Source organism: Haliotis rufescens, unplaced genomic scaffold (assembly GCF_023055435.1).
Source record: "Haliotis rufescens isolate VD_foot unplaced genomic scaffold, xgHalRufe1.0.p SCAF_4, whole genome shotgun sequence".
In the NCBI taxonomy this organism is placed as follows: Eukaryota; Metazoa; Mollusca; class Gastropoda; order Lepetellida; family Haliotidae; genus Haliotis; species Haliotis rufescens.
Window position 1 is genome coordinate 32,867,137 of NW_025964112.1, and position 23,225 is coordinate 32,890,361.

At 39.4% G+C, this 23,225-nt stretch overlaps 1 protein-coding gene across 6 annotated transcripts in view; it reads right to left on the bottom strand.

Annotated features, from left to right (window-relative positions):
* The window catches only part of LOC124152171 (supervillin-like), a 180,564-nt gene that overhangs the window by 56,963 nt on the left and 100,376 nt on the right, over positions 1 to 23,225 (bottom strand). The gene's annotated exons all lie outside the window — the stretch shown is intronic.

Consider the following 23,225-nt stretch of genomic DNA (forward strand, 5'->3'; position numbering starts at 1 on the left):
TTTGATTTGAAGTTTATGGATTCAGTCAAGTTCAATGGCTGTTCTGATGCTACTGTACTGAGTAGTGTGTTCATGTCGTAACTGTGACAATGATCAATGAGTCATAACATAATTGGGATATCAGTAAGAGTATGTTCAGGATCCAGCATTTCCTTCATAAATATAGTCAACATGTTTCAGGTGCTATAAATGTTTAAACATGTCAGTTACACTAATAACGGTTCTGGCAAAATGTGTTTTGCAATTCTTAATATAACCCACAAGAGATTGAATTATTATCAGCTTGATAAGTCTGTTGTAGAATAACTAAATATTCAGAGTCCACTAAATAAAAACAATGCTTACAATCAAGTGTTCGCATTTATTCTTTATCATATACAGTATCGCGGTATCGATAAATCTCGAAATCCACACAACCTGTCGATAGTTTATTTATGCAAATCTAAGCACGATATATTTCATCGCATGATGGAATACAGGACTCATTGCGGTATGTCACAGCTACTTGTACACACGTTAACTTTTTATGATAGTGTCTGGGATGTTTTTGAAGTGTAATTACCCCTACCTCCATTCGAAATTGATTAGAAAAAGAACCTATTTGTTCAAACGAAGTCCCTTGACCAAACCTCGGTCGTATGCAAAATACGAAACAGGAAGTGATGTAAACCATATAACCCACACAGGAACCCACAACAGAACACAGTGGTTGTGAAAAATCAGAAATCTTTTTGCAACTGCAAAATATCAACGAACAGGCAAAGTGAGAGAAAGGTTCACATCAGGGCACATCCTGCTGTCATGACCAAGAGGTTTACATCAAGGGACAAACAATTTCTTAAAAGGGACATTTGATATTAATGAATATTTTAACACAAAATTATCCATGTTAATATCTAACTTCGTAAATGAAAAGGCAGTACACGGGTTATCAGCCATTGGTAAGGGGTCATTGGGGCAGACATTTGTGAACGTTTATATCTAGATCTTTGATTTGAAGTTTATGGATTCAGTCAAGTTCAATGGCTGTTCTGATGCTACTGTACTGAGTAGTGTGTTCATGTCGTAACTGTGACAATGATCAATGAGTCATAACATAATTGGGATATCAGTAAGAGTATGTTCAGGATCCAGCATTTCCTTCATAAATATAGTCAACATGTTTCAGGTGCTATAAATGTTTAAACATGTCAGTTACACTAATAACGGTTCTGGCAAAATGTGTTTTGCAATTCTTAATATAACCCACAAGAGATTGAATTATTATCAGCTTGATAAGTCTGTTGTAGAATAACTAAATATTCAGAGTCCACTAAATAAAAACAATGCTTACAATCAAGTGTTCGCATTTATTCTTTATCATATACAGTATCGCGGTATCGATAAATCTCGAAATCCACACAACCTGTCGATAGTTTATTTATGCAAATCTAAGCACGATATATTTCATCGCATGATGGAATACAGGACTCGTTGCGGTATGTCACAGCTACTTGTACACACGTTAACTTTTTATGATAGTGTCTGGGATGTTTTTGAAGTGTAATTACCCCTACCTCCATTCGAAATTGATTAGAAAAAGAACCTATTTGTTCAAACGAAGTCCCTTGACCAAACCTCGGTCGTATGCAAAATACGAAAAAGGAAGTGATGTAAACCATATAACCCACACAGGAACTTTGTTTACAGAACTCGGTAAAGAAAATCAGCATCGATCAATCCAATGAACAACAAAAAATTTGTGAATCGCATATTGAATAAGTTTGTAAGCGTGCCCCATTACGATGCATTATAAATTAACTACCGCAATAACATAGCGTACCATCCTACACGGTCGCTCGATTTCGCGTTCTGAAGTTTACCCTTCATGTGCCTGGCTATTTTTAGTTTGACACAAGGTCGGGATATTTTCGACCAATCATCAAGCTAAATGAATTACGACTATATCCGACCTGCTTAATATGCGGCACCTGATTGGCTGAAGCAAAGCTACGGACCATACCGAACATTAATACACGCAAAACTGAAAATAGATATAGGACAAGAAACCGGTTTGGGTATTTGTCATAAAAAGGGAGAGAATAATGAAACTGGTTTGGTTTAGCAAACGGAAGTGTTAATCAACATGCTTCTCTGTCTTGTTTGGCAATAAATACCTTTACGCTAAGACGTACGTCTTTGATTTACGATAACAGTGTCAATTCGATATGAAATTAATATTGCCCAAATCACTGCGTCCACGAGACCCACACATGTTACGCAGGTGCATTCAAACTCATTTTTGTGCGTCCAAGACGCAAAAACGCGCTCTTCAGCCAACACTGTGACATGATAAAGCGTCTCTGCGTAACATCTCCACAGTGTTGGGTCTTTACTTCAAAGATTCCATACTTCAAAGATTCCATGAACTCCTAAATCTGAACAAGATCAGCAATTGGAACAGACTTATTACTGCAATTCATTCAACCTGTTCTAGGACATAAGTACACATTAACAGTATTTGAGCAGGACATGAATATTTGGTTAGATTTTCAAATAATGTTTATTGTAGAAGAAAGATCTTTCTTGCATAGACTTTAGAGATTACGCAATATATCCTGTTTTCATGAATGCTCCCTGATGTTGAACCAACTTTTATTCCATCAGAGTTTTGTAAGACTAATCAGGGTGATCTGTATGTAGGTTCAACTACGACAATGACTCTACAAAGTAACTTTTGATATTTATTCCCGAAAAGTGGCACTTGTTACCATACATAGAAAAATGTGATTTCAGTCAGGGGTAATATGAGCAAAATACCTTGAAAGCTGTTTAACTGTCCCTTACAATAAGACTTAATGTAGACTGGGCACCAGTGTGACTGCAGGCACCGTGAGATGCACACAACTGTACATAAATCAGTTGGAAATCAATCACCACCAACACAGCCTCAGCAGTGCGACAGGGATACAACATGACAGCAATAATATATGCAAGATGGATGATCAAAAATACCGTTCAATTTGGGTGTTTTCATCTTTTTTCTCTGTACTATACAATTATGGAACATATTCTTCTGTTTAATGTGAGAATTCATTAATATATTAAAAGCATTTATATCAAAATATTAAAGTAAATCATTTCATAGCAACAAAATGAGAAAATGAAAGAAACTCCTCAAAGGTGATACTTCCATTACGTCATAACCAGTTTGTCTACCACCTGTAACATCCCACATGATCACTACACACACTGACTACTTGAGGTACAAACATCCCACCACCACCATGTGTGTTGGAGATTAGCTGCTTCTCAGCTGCCAAAGTCAGATTTTATTGTGTGTTATATATGCCTTGTATATTTTACCTATCCATGACAACAGGTGTAGGTAGCAGTGCCCTTCCCACACGCATTTTAAACAAGGCATGAGATTCAGGATATACCTTTAATGACCATATTAGCTGTAATAAGAACTCCACATGTTAGAAAATTTACTAAGGGGGTGTGCTTATGAAAACCATACACAAATTAAATCTGATTTGAGAGATCGAGCCGAAGTGAACAAACTTCAAATGTTGATGCCACACAAGAAAATATGGACTGTCATGCATATTTTCGGTCTCTATAGGGGTGCTTATAAAGATAACTTACAGATTGGTCTAGAAGATGGTCAGAAGGTGCTTATTCGAGCAGAGCGCTTAATATGACAAATAAACACACAGTGTGGAAGTGGCCAGCTTCTTTCATGTCACATATTGAACCTACAAGAGCAATACCACATCTATCCCAGGAAGAACAGGTGGAAGTCATGAGACAAAGCCTATCACTATCAAACCGTCAGTGTCCTAAACATGACGTGTCAGTGTCCTAAAAATATGTCAGTGTGCTAGACATGACATGTCAGTGTCCTAGAAATGTGTCAGTGTCCTAGAAATGATGTGTCAGTGTCCTAGACATGATATGTCAGTGTCCTAGAAATGTGTCAGTGTCTTAGACATGACGTGTCAGTGTCCTAGATATGTGTCAGTGTCCTAGACAGGATGTGTCAGTGTCCTAGACATAACGCGTCAGTGTCCTAGAAATGATGTGTCAGTGTCCTAGAGAGGATGTGTCAGTTTCCTAGACAGGATGTGTCAGTGTCCTAGACAGGATGTGTCAGTGTCCTAGACAGGATGTTTCAGTGTCCTAGACATGAGGCAATTGTCAGTCTCCTGAAGGCAATGTGAAAGCAACAATATTAACACTGTCCTACATTTCAACATCTTACGACTGACTGCATCATAAACAGCCTCATTAATCTTTCATTGTCCCAAGCACCCAGGAATTGTCAGTTGATGAGGCAGTTCCAGTGCAATAAACATCAACCTGCTTCTGAAGTCAGTCATTGCTACACACTGCTGTGACCATCTCCTGAAGATTTCTCTATCAAGTGGAACTGTACACAGAGTAACACAGAATATATATGTAATGATTGACATTAATTACAGGCATAAAGTGCAGTTCAACACACTGTGATTGCAGCGATGCACGATGATGTGTGGTGTAGAATCAGGAGACAATTTCACACCAAAACAAAATGATCTAAACTATTACTGATGTGTAAACTTTGCAACAATAGTGTCAGGCCATCAGGTTATTCCAATACAGAAAGGTACAAACCCTGGGTACAATGTCCTCATACATAATACAACACTACTCAGTGTCTGCGCTGGCTTAAATTTTCTTGGGGTCACTTGGACCCCTTCATCATAAAATAAGGGGTCCCAAAAAAAAATGGAGGGGTCCAATTTATAGCATTATGACATAACATTAACAACAGAACACAGTGGTTGTGAAAAATCAGAAATCTTTTTGCAACTGCAAAATATCATCGAACAGGCAAAGTGAGAGAAAGGTTCACATCAGGGCACATCCTGCTGTCATGACCAAGAGGTTTACATCAAGGGACAAACAATTTCTTAAAAGGGACATTTGATATTAATGAATATTTTAACACAAAATTATCCATGTTAATATCTAACTTCGTAAATGAAAAGGCAGTACACGGGTTATCAGCCATTGGTAAGGGGTCATTGGGGCAGACATTTGTGAACGTTTATATCTAGATCTTTGATTTGAAGTTTATGGATTCAGTCAAGTTCAATGGCTGTTCTGATGCTACTGTACTGAGTAGTGTGTTCATGTCGTAACTGTGACAATGATCAATGAGTCATAACATAATTGGGATATCAGTAAGAGTATGTTCAGGATCCAGCATTTCCTTCATAAATATAGTCAACATGTTTCAGGTGCTATAAATGTTTAAACATGTCAGTTACACTAATAACGGTTCTGGCAAAATGTGTTTTGCAATTCTTAATATAACCCACAAGAGATTGAATTATTATCAGCTTGATAAGTCTGTTGTAGAATAACTAAATATTCAGAGTCCACTAAATAAAAACAATGCTTACAATCAAGTGTTCGCATTTATTCTTTATCATATACAGTATCGCGGTATCGATAAATCTCGAAATCCACACAACCTGTCGATAGTTTATTTATGCAAATCTAAGCACGATATATTCCATCGCATGATGGAATACAGGACTCGTTGCGGTATGTCACAGCTACTTGTACACACGTTAACTTTTTATGATAGTGTCTGGGATGTTTTTGAAGTGGAATTACCCCTACCTCCATTCGAAATTGATAAGAAAAAGAACCTATTTGTTCAAACGAAGTCCCTTGACCAAACCTCGGTCGTATGCAAAATACGAAACAGGAAGTGATGTAAACCATATAACCCACACAGGAACTTTGTTTACAAAACTCGGTAAAGAAAATCAGCATCGATCAATCCAATGAACAACAAAAAATTTGTGAATCGCATATTGAATAAGTTTGTAAGCGTGCCCCATTACGATGCATTATAAATTAACTACCGCAATAACATAGCGTACCATCCTACACGGTCGCTCGATTTCTCGGGTCACTGTTACCACGTTCTGAAGTATACCCTTGATGTGCCTGGCTATTTTTAGTTTGACACAAGGTCGGGATATTTTCGACCAATCATCAAGCTAAATGAATTACTACTATATCCGACCTGCTTAATATGCGGCACCTGATTGGCTGAAGCAAAGCTACGGACCATACCGAACATTAATACATGCAAAACTGAAAATAGATATAGGACAAGAAACCGGTTTGGGTATTTGTCATAAAAAGGGAGAGAATAATGAAACTGGTTTGGTTTAGCAAACGGAAGTGTTAATCACTATGCTTCTCTGTCTTGTTTGGCAACAAATACCTTTACGCTAAGACGTATGTCTTTGATTTACGATAATAGTGTCAATTCAATATGAAATTAATATTGCCCCAGTCAGGTGCGTTCAAACTCATTTTTGTGCGTCCAAGACGCAAAAACGCGCTCTTCAGCCAACACTGACTACTGCCTTTGTTTCATGCAAACAGATATTGATGACTGAAAAACTACACAAGGACAGAATCCTTGTTACTTATATTGTCTTGCACTACTAGAGTATTTGCCTTTTAAGCTGACAATGACAGTGAATGACTGAAGCAATCATTGGGCTTATGTATAATATAGTAAGAACCTGTTTAAGTCACACCCATATGTCAGCCAATCAAGTCAGCATCACACAGGGTGGTTCAATTTGCTGGTTAATTATTGATCAATTCTTAAAGCAAACTTGGAGTAATGAGTTTTAATATTGACAACTACTAATCCACACTGAGTGTATTGAGTCATGCCTGCAGGGCTCAGGGGTTATATATATCAACATGTGGGCAGGGACAAAGGCCAATACAGGACATGTTGTACATTTCACTGTTGTCCATTTTAAGTTGTGTACAGTCGACCCTGTCACTGACCTGGCCATTGTCAGCCTGATAGGAACACACAAAATGGAGGGAAATCAGTGGAACCTGTGTCAACATGGTCAATGGGAACAAAGGGTTGTTGGAGGAAGCTTTGGTAATCAAAGCTGTGTTATTTCTGTGAATTATGGAAAATTGGCTACAAGTGAGGAATGCCAAGCAGTCCTAACAACTGGACAGGAACCATATCAGAAAGGCTATTCTCAATGGAACCACCTCTCAGAACATGAACAAATTCATATCAGGAATTTCATTTCCATAAAACCTGAATATCACACTGTGAAATGGTGTCACCCAAGACTTCATTTGAGCATGCATATTAATCATAATGGGAAGTTACAGTTATAATCACATATGATTACATCATGTAATGATTTATTAATATCCTTTTGTATTATAAAGTTTTTACCCAGCTTAAATTCTTCTCCTAACTTTGAAAATCATTACAAATTAGCATATACCCCACTAAATTTGTTGATGTGTAGTTGTTTACTGAGATTACTTACTTTTGAACTGCATAAAAGTACCAGCCATGACATATGTACCTTAAAGTCAGTCTCTGTACCAGTCGCTACCTATACCCTGACCCTGCATGTAAGCCTATGCTTACAATCAGCAAATCCTCAACATCTGGAATTTCAATGATCTTATGCAAACATAGTTTTGCTCTGTACACAAAACATGATGCAGGAATCCCAAGACATAGACATACGCCCAGCTATCAGGCAGTTCCGCCTTCTGTCCTGAGTGAGACTGTAGCCGATAATACAGAACTTGCACACTGTACAGGTCTGTCTCCTACAGATAAACCCTGGTCTGAGAGTGTCACACTGGCTGTAAATCTGTCTGTATCCCTCCTTCAGCTGATGACTGGGTCAAAGCTGTGACAAACACTATTGGTTCATGGCTTCCATAATGGAACGCTAATGGAGAAGGTCTGGTGGGAAACAAGGCAAATGTTCCCTCACATGTCTCAAATTTTGTGGCTTAGCTCAAAATATGTAGATCAAACAACTGTCATATCCAAGTTTGCTATCAAACCTGGTCTCATTTGGCTTTATGTTTCTCAAGCAAAGATTAAAACAGGGACATTATACATAATACAGCATTTGACCTACTTTAGGTTCTGATAGCACCTCATCTATGAAGGCTTTTACCATGTTTACATATTTTCAATTTAAAAAAAAAAAAATTTCTAAATGATAATGCTATGTATTAAAAAAACCAGGTTGACTGCATGTATCCACACCTGGACATGCAAATTTTCTCGTGGGACATTATGAATATTTGCTTGCAGGTGACTAATGAATATCCAATACGATAACGATCTATGACAACACATTTAAGTAATTTTAAATTGATTTGGGTTTCCAAATATACATCATGAAGGAAGACTGAAAGGTTGATTGGTGCTTTAACTAGTCTATATCATAAAACAATTCCAAGGCATCTGAAACAAACAACCAGTCAAATGCCGGTCAACTTCTGCTACTGATGTGACATCTACAGGAATTGAATTGTCATTTCAGCCTAATAGTTGAGTACCGGGTAGTACTGTATCCAATGTCAGATAGAACGTGTGTTCTTTCCATCATGTCCTGGATTCATGAAGGTCAGTTTTTCGCCCATGTTTCTTCACACAACACAGCACATTTGACACTGACAAGAACAATTCTTTGATATAACCACTCCTGGTAAAACTATTAATCAATAATGAATAATAAAAAATAAATAAAAATAATAATAAATACAATATAATCCAAAAACATAACATAAACAAAATTCCTGAGGTGACTATGTCTCATCAGTTTAAATTTACAGTGCACATGCGTACAAGTTCACACTGACAAAGATACATTGGCAATCAAAGGTACGTCCCACTGAGCTGGCAACTAAAGTTAATCCTTCAGCCTGCACTGCTCTCTATATACAGCTGCTACTTCAAAGCAAGGCAGGCATCCAGCGTATCAGTCATACATATCACTGCAGCTTGTCATCTACAATGATGGATGTACCCTAAAATGGTGCTTGTCTTGTACATTACACACCATGACAGACAAAGCACATAGACAGTATAGCTCTCATACTTTTTCCAGTAGAAACAGTTAGCTGCACAATAAATGATGTCACATGTTACTTCAGCACTAAGTGACAGGTGAACAAGTGCACATGTCTATATTGCAATATTGATCGCACATTTCACAAATACATGTACACTTCATGTCAAACATGGCAATCTCATGATAGCTCTGTATATCCGACAAAAGGCTCTATATTTGTGTCAGGTGTCCAAAAAACATGTACCGAATGATGTTATAGTTCTCTTTACTTCAGATTTGATTACCTCTTGGTGGAGAATTGATTAAAGTGACAAAAACTTTATTGATTGACATTTCGGCAACATTTTTTAAGCCTGCGGCAATATACCCATACAATGGCATGTTAAAGCTATTCCACTATCTTCCTGTCAGCTTATTGCCAAATACAAATATTAATACCCAATGTTAACATAATCCATCTCTGTTTCCCACCCCTCCACAAACAGTGGTCATCATCATCACTTTGTGTGCAACCTCCTTGAAGTTCACAAGAGTGACTGATTCCCTGTCTGAGGGTAGTATTGATTGATTGCTAGAAGCAAGGTGGTCTGTGTCACCTGGCACAGGTATGGGTCACTGCATACAGAGCACTGCCTATAACATTCACACGCTCAATCTATACAACACATATGGGAACCAATGTCACAGTTGTCATCAACTGCCAAAACACACACAGGAGGTGTAAGATCATGCACTGTACATAGGTATCAACATCTTCATAGATAGTCATCAATTCACAGACGTGTCATTGTACACTGCATTATATGACGCCTCGTAATTCAACATACTGTAAATCATGCTGATGATAGATGTGATGTTCTGTAATGTTGAGCCTAATGAAGCATAACAATCATTTATAGGTCAAATTCATGACTGATGTCGGTGAGTGAAAGCTACAAGCTGTTGTGATAGAGAACAAGAGAGTAAGAGAATGTTGTTTGATGAGGCACTGTGATGTCCACGAACTAGAAATCTGTTACCTCTGACCTAGATAGGCTGAAATGGACGAATGACTTACTTGTAATGCAAAACACATGTGTGTATGAGGATTTGTACACCTCCGACTGCATGGCTGGTGTCAACATCAACAAGCACCGCAACTGTCAATGAGTCTGGTATCACCCAAGCTTGGCAATCGAATCAGGCCATTCACCTGGTGAAACGTTCAGCCTCCCAGTGATCCCAGAAGCCAGACACAATCATCAATGGTCAATACAGTCAACAATATTTGGGCCAATGGGCATCAATAATCACAAGAATTGTCTGCAATAGGTGTGTAGTGTCCAACTGAAGCTACTCCTGGCCTGGCCTCTATCCTGAGTCAAGGCACACACAGGTATACAACCCACACCTTGACAGCAACACACGGCTGTGAGATGCTATTGTCATCTGACTGCTCTCGGCACACAGCGGCGGGTGTACAGCCGTCTTGATCACAGCTGACTGACCAGTGTTCCCAGTTGGGCTTGATATCCTTGGGTCATGCTGACCTCATCCACTATAGGTATAGGTGTGACAGGTGGACACTTGGTCACTCTACTACGCTTCGTTGACCTTTGCCTACAGCCAGCACAGATCCTGCTTAGATCCAGCTCATCACTGTCCTCTATACTCGGCACTGTCACCACAATGCTTGCTAAAGATATTAATATTACATGACTGAAGTAGAGCTACTAGGATGTGCCCAGATTGGAATGTAAACACCATTACCGCTCAGGTTTAAGCAACATGATAAAAGTTGATAGAGTGTTTACATAGCCTATCAGTGCTATCACCTAGATGCTGATTACTGACCTTTTATGCATGAAAACACAATACACTGAAAACAGCTTCAAGATAAATATACCAGCCCCTAAAGAATCCAAGTTAATCACTAAGTTTCACAAAATGTCACACATTTATGTAACCATCAGACACATTAAGTACATTTTTGTTTGGAAAGGCTGCACCCTACGATTCAAGACTCTCCACTGGTCATGCTTGAATATCCACTGTTGACCCAATTCTCTAACTACATCAAAGGATTTCACACTGTCAGGTACAAATCAGGCTCCTATCCACACAGGTGTAGGCCAGTCTCAAACTCAAATCTTGGTCTGTGATGGAAAGCATCCACACAGGTGTAGGTTGGCCAGTCTCAAACTCAAATCTGATATGAAAGTTCTGTGATCAAACTCAAATCCTTGATGTTGTTGTTGTTGGTGGCCTGTTGTTGGTGGCCATACTCAGCAATATTCCAGCTATATGACGGCGGTCTGTAAATAATCGAGTCTGGACCAGACAATATCATGAGCATCAATCCACGCAATTGGGATCGATGACATGCATCAACCAAGTCAGCGAGCCTGACCACCCGATCCCGTTAGTCGCCTTTTACCACAAGCATAGTCACCTTTTACGGCAAGCATGGGTTGCTGAAGACTTATTCTTCCCCGGAATCTTCACAGGTCCAAATCTGTGATGAAAGGTCTGTGATAGAAAGCATCCACACAGGTGTAGGCTGGTCTAAAACTCAAATCTGTGATGAAAGGTCTGTGATAAAAACTATCCATACAGGAAAAGGCCTGTTTCCAATTCAAATCTTGGTCTGTGACAGAAAATCTATACCCCTATCTTTGTCGCAGGATGTGTAACAAACAAATAAATCTCTACCATACATCCATACCCCTGGACGTTATCACATATACCGTATTCGACGTAATAAGCGCCCTGCTCTAATAAGCGCCCATGGCGATATTTGTTAATATATTGGCTAGTGAACAATCTCAATTAGCACCCCTTCCAATTGATTAATGTACACAAGACTTATTTATTTGTGTATAATACGCACTCGTATGTTATATGCACCCTTAATTATGGGCAATTAAATTCTGGAAAAATATATCTGTCGTATATATAGTTCAGGCTGTCGGCATAAACCACGAAATTTACGATCTTTCAATTCAAAATAATATTCTAATAAGAGCCCCCTATTTCTAATTTTGATAGCGCCCTGGGCGCTTATTACGTCGAATACGGTATATGTGTTCTAAAGACAATGGTTGTATAGAGCTAATAGGAATGGCGCTGACAGCCAAACTTGACACACAGTTGATTATTGGTATTCTCAACCCCTCCATTGCTACTCAGTTACTGGAGATTTACATGGCAAAGATATATTTGACACTGCTCTTTTCTACTCTACCCATGTAATCCTGTTGATATTGTAACTGATAAAACGTAACCTGTGGTATTCCTAGCTCGATAAATCCTGGGAATATTTCCATGGTGATGCTGTTTTCACTACTGCAGCCCTTCAAGTTCCCATGAATCATGAAACATGAAATGTAATTTGTATTCATATCTCAATAAATCCTTGGACTATTTCCAACGTAATATTTTTTCCATTATAACAGTACACCGATCATGTATCTAACGTTCTTTTGGGGAAAGCTTGATATTGTGACTTCATCAGTGGTAAACAAAACAAGGAGATTCCTTTGGTCCTTCAGCTTTTTGGATCCAGTAATTAGTATTTGAATAAAGAAAATATTTAATATGTGAACCATGACAAGAGCCCCTTGATTTTCAGCCCAGATTTCGAACACAGTATAGATGCCTAAAATTACTGCAATCTGCAGCCCATATGTAGAAGTAAAATCTGCTAAACAAGTTCAGGCTAGTGGACTAAACATAAACAGTTTTGGCCAAGATGATGTCTGACAGGCTCATGAGTGGACGTGAATGTCATATTGTTGAATACTGAAGTGTTACATGTTTGCAGTTGTCTGCTCATTCTGAAAAAAATATAGGTTTCTGGTAAGTGACTGATTGAGTTGAACCTGCATGTCCTCGCTAAACACAGCCTTCAGCAAAACAAGCAAATTCCTGAGGACAACCTCTGTTTGAAGTTATTCATCCAATGCAATGAATGGCAATCTGTCATCTGCTTCACTGATGCTCATGGAAATGTATCTTTATTCCAAAGACAAACAGTCAATCTGAATGGCCATCACTGTTGCCAGCTGATGAAGGAGTTGATATTTAGAGACCATGTCCCTCAGGCAATGTTTTAGATGATTGTCCCACCTCTACCAGTAAGGTGAGACCTTGCTTGAGTCAACACTGGACATAGCAGACCTGCTGACCAGTTGTTTGCTGGTCACATTCTGCTGACCTTACCTGACCTCTCCCTGCCTCTAGCCAGTTTAGTTGTATGTGAAACTTGGGCAAAGAAAAGTCTTAACAATTCCAGCAAGTTGTCCACACCATCTACTAGGTGGACCATTACCTGGTGTACACAGAGATCAAACCAATAACATTTCCATCTTGACCCATTTACCTTCCCTACAATAGAGCCAGGCCCACTTACATCTGAGTACCTTGCTGTGCATGCATCATCTTGTCCAGACTGAACATTCCTACTGGTAGGATGAGAATAGGATTTGCCTTGTCATACAATGCTTTGTCATACTATACCTATATTAATTGTTTGTGGAACGTGGCCCACATATATACTCATACAAGAGATTTCTCAGCATATTCAGTGACTTGAGTAGTTATTAAAACTTTCTATATAACCATAGAAAATGCATCAGCTTTCAAACAAACTGAACTTAAAACCTTTCAATTCTGAACTGTGGCACAAAGGATGTTGAACAAACTTTGTCAATACAGAAACTGCAGCATTTCACTCAGCAAGATTTCACTTACATTACATTACTGGAACATTACATCACTGCCACACATTCAGTAAACAGTAGGGTTTTTACTACCATTTGATATAGTGTAAGAACATACTGTTACAATGTTACAAGCTGCAGGTTTCTAATGACAATGAAAGCAGTGCCTTAACCTCAGTCAATATCAGTCATGTTGGAAATGTGGTTTCTGTACATTGTGTTTGCTGGGCATGTATCACTGTGCCACACCCACAGCTAGATGGAATGGGGATGCACGTCACAATCCAGCTTGGATTACAGCCTGTTCCAGCGGATCACCCTACTGTGTCACTTGTCTGTAGGTAAAACTCTGAGCAAACATTCAACACATTAGCACTGGATCTATTCACTTTGCCATGCTACCATCACAGAAGCAAGGTCCTGACAGAATATGAACAGAATATGAACATGATACACAAATATACATTAAAAACTAAAAATGAATGCAAAGAAAAAACATAGGTAAACATTTACAAGTTTGCTTGCTTTAAAATATACTTGAGTGATATATTACAACCCTGCAGCAAACACAGCACCCATGACACATCTACACTGCTCTGCCATTAGCATAGCTATGTATCATTTAAATCATTTGTTTGTGTGATGAACATTTGAATAGCTCACGTTTTAAAGTGACCTTAGTGCAAAGACCATCATAACTCAACTATTGCAACTCCTATACCTTACTCAGATCAACAGTAGTCGCAACACTTCATTAAACACTTTAGATCTTTAAGATAATCAATTACCTGAGGCATAGTGTAATAACATTCAGGTTTCTTGACTTGCCTTACTTCAGAAGAACACAGTAATGTGAACTTGATACTTAAGTAGAATATTTTGAGTATTGACAACATTGTGTTTGATTAAAGAAGAATGCAACTTGTTCAAATGAAGTCCAACCTTATAGATTCTCAAGTTACAGAGAGGAAAGACAACTTTTTGGTAAATCATTTGAAATCACTCAGTCTTTCTGAAACTTCACGTCCATTCATTCTTTAAGTGAAAAAACATCTCTCTACAGACTTCTTTTGAATTTGATCTGCAGATAACCTTGATAAGAAGCTGACTCACAAGTTCATGACAGTGTAATCAACAATTAAGCAGACCACACCTGCACCAACCATTCAGAGGTCTACATAGACCCAGGTAACTACAGACCACACCTGCACCAGGTAACTACGGTCCACACCTGCACCAAGCATTCAGAGGTCTACATAGACCTAGGTAACTACAGACCACACCTGCACCAGGTAAATACAGTCCAAATCTGCACCAACCATTCAGAGGTCTACATAGACCCAGGTAACTACAGACCACACCTGCACCAGGTAACTACAGTCCACACCTGCACCAAGCATTCAGAGGTCTACATAGACCCAGGTAACTACAGACCACACCTGCACAAGGTAACTACAGTCCAAACCTGCACCAACCATTCAGAGGTCTACATAGATCCAGGTAACTACAGACCACACCTGCACCAAGCATTCAGAGGTCTACATAGACCCAGGTAACTACAGACCACACCTGCACCAGGTAACTACGGTCCAAACCTGCACCAACCATTCAGAGGTCTACATAGACCCAGGTAACTACAGACGACACCTGCACCAGGTAACTACAGTCCACACCTGCACCAAGCATTCAGAGGTCTACATAGACCCAGGTAACTACAGACCACACCTGCACCAGGTAACTACAGTCCACACCTGCACCAAGCATTCAGAGGTCTACATAGACCCAGGTAACTACAGACCACACCTGCACCAAGCATTCAGAGGTCTACATAGACCCAGGTCACTACAGACCACACCTGCACCAAGCATTCAGAGGTCTACATAGACCCAGGTAACTACAGACCACACCTGCACCATGTAACTACAGACCACACCTGCATCAGCCATTCAGACGCCTACACAAGCCCCAGGTAACCTTGGCCACACTTAGTGCCCACACCTCCTCCCCAACAACACAACCAAGAGGGAGACTCCACTCTTCACAACACATTTCAACGTCATTGTGTTGTCTAAAGAATGAAGAAACCTTGCAGCTCTCAAAAATCTTAGCAGTACATCCCTTTCCCAGCAAATGATTTGGAAATCTTGTCATAGCTTATTATCCCACTGCACAATGAGGTGTTTCAATTTATTCACCAATGCTTCAATAGCACTGCTTGAAATGAAACGTTTCCAGAGTTTGTATGTAATAAATATGATATCACAGAAGCCTGTACCAAACACTAACTTGGCTACTTGTATGTTGTCATAAGACTATTAAAAGCTGAACGTACTAGACCAAGCAGAATTTTACTAGACTTGGACTTCGTACTAGTACCTGAAGTTGCAGCTGTTACAGCATCTGTTATTCACCTTCTAAATAAGACTTTAACCAACAGGATCACAGCGAGTACATGCCACAACTAGACAGTTTACACATGCAGCCTAACAGTGTCTCCACGCAAGTAAAGTCTAAAAACAAACAACTCGTCCCTTTTGAAAGCCAATAAGCAGTGACCTAACTAAACACTAAGAAGGAATTCCCAAGATTCCGGACTAATTTCAGCCACCTTGACATGAGGCATCCGATCAAACACATTTTGGTGTCCGAATGATGTCATTTATTCCTATACACACCGCTCTGTTTACAGATGGCTATCAAGCTAGTCCACACTACTGCAAATAAAGATCGGCAAATTAACTTAGGACAGAGGCAGGAGAGTGTCCAATTTGACAACTTTTTGCCTCAATGCATGCTAATCTTTCACAAGTCCCACTCAAAAAGGAAACATCATTTTAACAGGTTTTAAACTTTGGATATTTGCAGATTTGTCCACCAGAGCCTCGGCAAACACACTCACTATTAAGGGCTGTTTATTATCAACGGGGACAGTGTCTTTAGAGTGAAAAAAGCCCTGTGGACAGACCACAAGCTACATATAAGTAACCTAAATAAGTAATTAAATTGGTCTGGCCTGTACAAGTTCCTACAAAATTAAATTTAAATTTTCTGCAAAGATTTACCAGTAATATTAATCAATGTTAAATATACCTTCGACAATAATTCGGGCCATGACTGTCACCTGCCTCTCCAACTTGAACTCACGCACATATTCAGTCAATCAGTTCAGACACAAGTCAAATACTGAACATTATGCCTAAAATGAAAAATGAAAAAAGAAATTTACAACAGAAACTAAAAACATCAGATGAACTATGTAAGATTCCTTCCTCAAATGAGAATTAAGCCATAATTCATTCATTCCATGATTATTACTTTTTCTAATCGTATTAGTTGACGTTGCTGATTCTACCAGGAGGACATCCCTGGAGGACAAGATATCTACATCATCATGGCTTAATGCTTCACATTGCCATTATTACACACAGCAAAGACTTCTACAATTAGGACCCACAAATCTAGGGAAAGTGAGTTATCTGAACATGAGTTGAGTTCCAGCATGACACACCCTTCCAAAATGCCACTGTTGGCCAACAGTTACCCAGAGATGACCCTGTCACAAGTTGATTTTACTATTGAAACACTGCTATTTCTGTCAGTGTGCTTAACGCATGAATGGAAACCAGCGGTATAGCATCTAAACAAACAGAGCTGACCCATAATAACAACAGGGAGCTGGTTGTTGACATTTCATCAACCTCTCTGTGTATATAGTAGACAAGTAGGTAGCTATTTTCTCTAACCTCCAGCATTAGTATCCTATTTCCTATGTTGTACAACTGAATACATTTCTTTTCTATGTTTTTATGTTCTATAATGAGTCAAAGTCATAAAGCTTGTACAATGTTCCATGAGTGCTTTTACAAATGACCAAGTGTTCATGTTATTTTTTCACCTTTCTCAAAGCATATTTGTGGTATATCTGTATATCAGATATCTTGATACGCATACACAAGCATGTGCTCTACCACTCAACCAGCATAACTTGTCAACATGGCCAGTAACACTGACAGAGTTACCTGCTCTTTGACTAGGCTGGCATGATAAGTGTTTTCGTACAGAGCTGGGTACAATGCACTGGTGTGTTTATATTGCCTCCCAAATTAGTCAACAAAAACATAGTGCTCAGATATCAGGCTAGTGTCAAAGCAACAACAACAGCCAGTCTCGATGTTTTTAAATCAGATTTGCAGGGAAAGGTACACATTTGTATGCCTTGAAAATAAAATAAAATGATTGATAAAACAAAACTTTGCATGATAACATATATCCATGAGATACACATTCCTCAAGCATATTTTCTTTTCACATTACCAGACATCATTTGCAGAGAAATCAAAGAAGTACCTGAAGAAATGCAGACAAATTATCCCAAAAACATTACGAAACTGCCTTGGTGCAGGCAATCAGTAGATAATATCCAGATGATTCATGCTATTTTAATGCGTAACATCATGAAACCCAATATCAGCTTTTTCACACAAGTCAACATTTGCCCCAAGTGAAAATCTGCTGACTCAGCTCTGACATAATTATTGCATATTTATGATAATTATGTGTATTTCTGCCTGTGACTCATCTCGTGTCAAATGACAGCCACAGGTTTAGCACCACTCTGACACTGACAAGTGTAGTGCCGTCTTTCATACCTGGGAGTCAGGTTAGTGTTCTACAGAGGCACACAGTAAAATAAGTTGTCACCCCTGTGGGGGAGGCGGCACAGGTGCCAAGACGTGGGATGTAATAAACCTCGCTATGATAACACTGGTGACAAGAGAACATTCAGAATATCTGGCAATGTTTGAACTGCATGTACCTTTTTTTCGTGTGGTTATTTTATATACCATATATTGCTATTTACAAAATGACCATTTACAACAGTGTGTTACATTGTGATATCTATGCCTGGAATTGGAAGTTTCAGGACATGTGTCCATGTCAGAAGTTCAATACAGAAAGTCTCAGGGTCCTTGAGGTTTTGTGACTATAAACTGGTATCAAGTCTTTGAACGGCATTTTGTAATAATACCCATAAGAGAAAGAATATTTATGGATGTCAAATTCTTTCTTATGAGGAACACAACATGACAGAGTGTATTATATACTTCAGTGTGAAAGATTGAGTTTTCTGAAGTTGAATTATTGAAAGCACAGATGCTTTGACATCCATAAGTATTCTCTTTCTCATAAACTGGTATAAACAAGGACACCAAAACGTTTCATTTATAACATTATGACTCCTTCACTTTCATCATTGATTTCACAAAACACGTACTATATAAGGCATGTCATAATGAAATATATATAATATACTTTGCAACATAACAGCTACAACAAATTGAGATTGTCATCCCCACCCACCTCGCATCAGCTAACTAGTACCCAAGTACAGACAAAGAAAATGGCTTTGTTTCCTTCTTTCTTTAAACAAGAAAACAGCGTTATCACTATCCCCTGTCATGGCACACAATAGAATTTGGTTTGTTCATATTTATAGTAGTGAATATAATCTATTAAAAAAAGAATCCTATAAAGCTTTATCAAGAGAAAGGCACTTGTGCCGCTTTGGCATCAGAAAAATTAATAAATGTGAAATTAATAGACACAAACGGCCCCCCTTCTCAGGAAAAAGTCTTGATAAGTATCTTTAAGATAATCTAACTTCAGTAGTTTCTGAGAAAATTTGTCCCCATTGCACACACTATGCACTAAGTAACATAACATTGATCAAGGGCTGTAAAAAAATAATTTACCAGACCTATTTTCGAACTCAGTCTTGACAAGTACGGTATCGCTTACATAAGCAAATGTTCACGCATGTAACTTTAGTAGTTTCTGAGAAAACTTGTCCCCATTTCACACAGTATGCACTAAGTTGAAAAGCACGAAACAATGGCCATAACTCTGTAATAAATGAAGTTACCACACCAATTTTCGGACTCATTTGAGATAAGTAACGTCAGTGTATGAATTTCAATTCTTTGACTTAAATAGAAAATTTGTCCCCTTTGAGATGCAGATGGACAGACAGACTCTGAAATACACCATTTACTCCGTCCTACCAAACATGTATGCTTCACATCTGCAGACAGTATTGCCTTCAACAGTTTGCTTAAATAAAATATAAAAATATTAAAAAATAAAATATTGGCTAAAAATCTGGTCATTTTATCTATTTTTACACCGATATAAATACTGTCAGCAACACTGACAAAAAATCTAGTGGCCATCATTTCATAAGGTGTGATGGCAAGAAGTTCTACATTGTATTCCCCTTTCATGTATGAGTGAGTGAGATGGGTTTAATACTGCTTTGAACAGTTATATCATGTCGTGTCAGCTTAATGTGGGAAGAAAGCCTGAAGTGATGCAGGTCACACATGTTTACTACTTTGGTAAAACCCATGAGCACGGGTATGGAGCTTACAAACATAGAAATGGCATTCGAACCCACAACCACCGGGTTCTGGTGTGCCCGAAGGACACAACTCTGCACAGTGAACTGCGGCACCTTGGATGACTCGGCCACCTGTGCACCCAACTTCTAATTGTGAGGTACAGGTAAGGCAATTCACATTAATTCTACCAATGTGTCCAAGAAATGCCTGGCTAATATACATGTAGGACTCAGATCTGGTGGGACTCTCCAAAACATGGCAGATTTTCATTGTTATAGAGTGAAAGAGTGAAAATATTCAGGATTTCAGCAGCTCCTGCAAATGAGAAGATATTGCGGAAGGTCTAAGAAATCATGCTAAACATTCTGGGAACGTCTGCACCGACGATGCTGTTCTGAATGGGAAATGTTAAAAATAATCAAGAGAAATCACAACATTGATCATCGAAAATCTGCTGCTAAATATGAATCTCTGACGTTACAGGGTAACAACAAGTACCATCCTTTAACATGTGAGTGAGTGAGTGAGTGAGTATGGTTTTACGCAGCTTTTAGCAATATTCCAGCAATATCACGGCAGGAGACACCAGAAATGGGCTTCACACATTGTACCCATGTGTGAAATTGAACCCGGGTCTTCGGTGTGGGAGTGCTTTAACCACTAGGCTACCCCACCGCCCTTATTGAGACATAAAGTACAAGGAAATAATCCAAATGAACTACTGATCTTCATAATATTAAGAAATTACTCTTATGCATTAAACATTATTATGATATTCAGCATATTAATAAAGAACTTTGAATAAACTTCTCTTTTGACAGAAAAAAACATTTAGTCCATGCTACCAAATGCATGTTCTTATACACCTCTTTCACAATCCCATAAATTGCTCACACAAAAACTGAAACTGGATTTCACTGCTGATAAACATTTCCTTTCAGTCTTGAATGCTTTGAAAAAAGCCTATACAAATACTGTATTCGACGTAATAAGCGCCCCGCTCTAATAAGCGCCCACAGCGATATTTGCTAATATATTGGCTAGTGAACAATTCCAATTAGCACCCCTTCCGATTGATCAATGTACACAAGACTTACTTATTCGCGTATAATACGCACTTGTGTTTTATATGCACCCTTAATAATGGGCAATTAAATTCTGGAAAAATATATCTGTCGTATATAAACATGTCAGGCTGTCAGCATAAACCAGGAAAATTATCTTTCAAATAAGAGCCCTATATTTCTAATTTTGAGAGCGCCCTGGGCACTTATTACGTCGAATATGGTATTAAGAAATCAAGTCATGTCTCTCGCAATGACACTCTGTTGTGAGTGAGTCAACAATCCGACAGCACCAGGCAGATCCTAAATAGTGCATGTATCTTAATCTACCTTTTAGCTTGCAATAAGGAAACTGTAGGCATGTATCGGGTAGTAGCTAAGAGTTGTACAACCATGAGTCACCTGTGCATGTGTGCACCTGCCCCCCCCCAGTCATAACTTCCACCCTGTGGAAGGCTCTACTACTCGATAGCTGCTCTACTATCCTAATGATGGCTCTACTACCCGATAGAAGGCTCTCCTACCCTTTCAGAGACTCTACTACCTGAAAGAAGGCTCTACTACCCGACAGGTACTCTACTATCCTAATGATGGCTCTACTACCCGATAGAAGGCTCTCCTACCCTTTCAGAGACTCTACTACCCGATAGAAGGCTCTCCTACCCTATCAGAGACTCTACTACCTGAAAGAAGGCTCTACTACCCGACAGGTACTCTACTATCCTAATGATGGCTCTACTTCCCGATAGAAGGCTCTCCTACCCTATAGGAGACTCTACTACCTGAAAGAAGGCTCTACTACCTGACATGTACTCTACTATCCTAATGATGGCTCTACTACTCGATAGAAGGCTCTACTACCTGATAGAAGTACTACTATATTAATGATGTTTCCACTACCGTTTTGAAAGCTCTCCTACCCTATAGGAGACTCTACTACCTGAAAGAAGGCTCTACTACCTGATATAAGTACTGCTATATTAATGATGTCTCCATTACCGTTTTGAAAGCTCTCCTACCCTATAGGAGACTCTATTACCTGAAAGAAGGCTCTACTACTTGATAATAGTACTACTATACTGAACCGCAAAAGAAACATCACCATGGATAGATATATGAGAAACCTTATTTGTCCAAACAGTGTAAACATACTTTGAGAGATATTAAAAAGATGAAACTTGGCAAAACTGATCACCAAGGTTGAAATTAAAGTGTCAAATGTTCTTAAAGTGAAACACAACACTAGTCTCTAAGAAAACGGCATCACACATCAGTATCTCGTGTGTCTGCCATGTGCATTGATGACTGCCGTGCAACGTCGACACATTGAATTGATGAGACGGTTGATGAAGGCCACAGGCCCTTGAGCCCACACTCTGACGAACGCATGACGCAGTTGAGTTGCAGTTGTCGGCCTTGATCGGACGTCATTCAGCCGTCTTTGAATCTCATCCCACAGGTGCTCAAAAGGATTTAAATCAGGACTGAGGGCAGGCCACTGCATGGTATGATGCCATTCTGCTGGAGGAAGTCTCTTGTTGCTCTCGCAGTGTGGGCACGGGTGTTATCATGCTGAAACTTGTGGTTGCGGCGACGTGCCAAATGAGGTATGGCATGTGGTCTCAAGACTTGATCAATGTACCGAGCTGCTGTGACTCCATTGCCTCTCCCTGGACCGATGTTCTGGAAGACCACAGGGCCGACCCTCTGTGCAAGACCTATTCCAACCCACACCATGATGCCCGGACCACCCCGTGAGTCTCTCTCAACAACACAAGCATCCGAATAACGTTCCCCACGGCGTTGCCAGACTCTCTGTCTGCCATCTGCTGTTGAGATACAGTAACGGCTCCCGTCTGAGAAGAGGACTCTTCTCCACTGCTGGTGGCGCCAATGCTGGTGCTGTGTTGCCCACTGAAGACGGTCCCGGTGATGACGTGGTGTCAGAATGGGTCCTCAGTGTGGCCTGTGACAGTGGAGGTGTCAATCATCGATGCATGGGTGTCCGCACTAATGTGTTGCTGATGTGTCCCCATGGTCTGTCGAGCAGTTTCCGCAGCAGTAACAAAGCGATCTTGCAGATGCTGTCGCACAATCTGACGATCATGACATTGTGTGGTGACCCTTGGTTTTCCACTACGT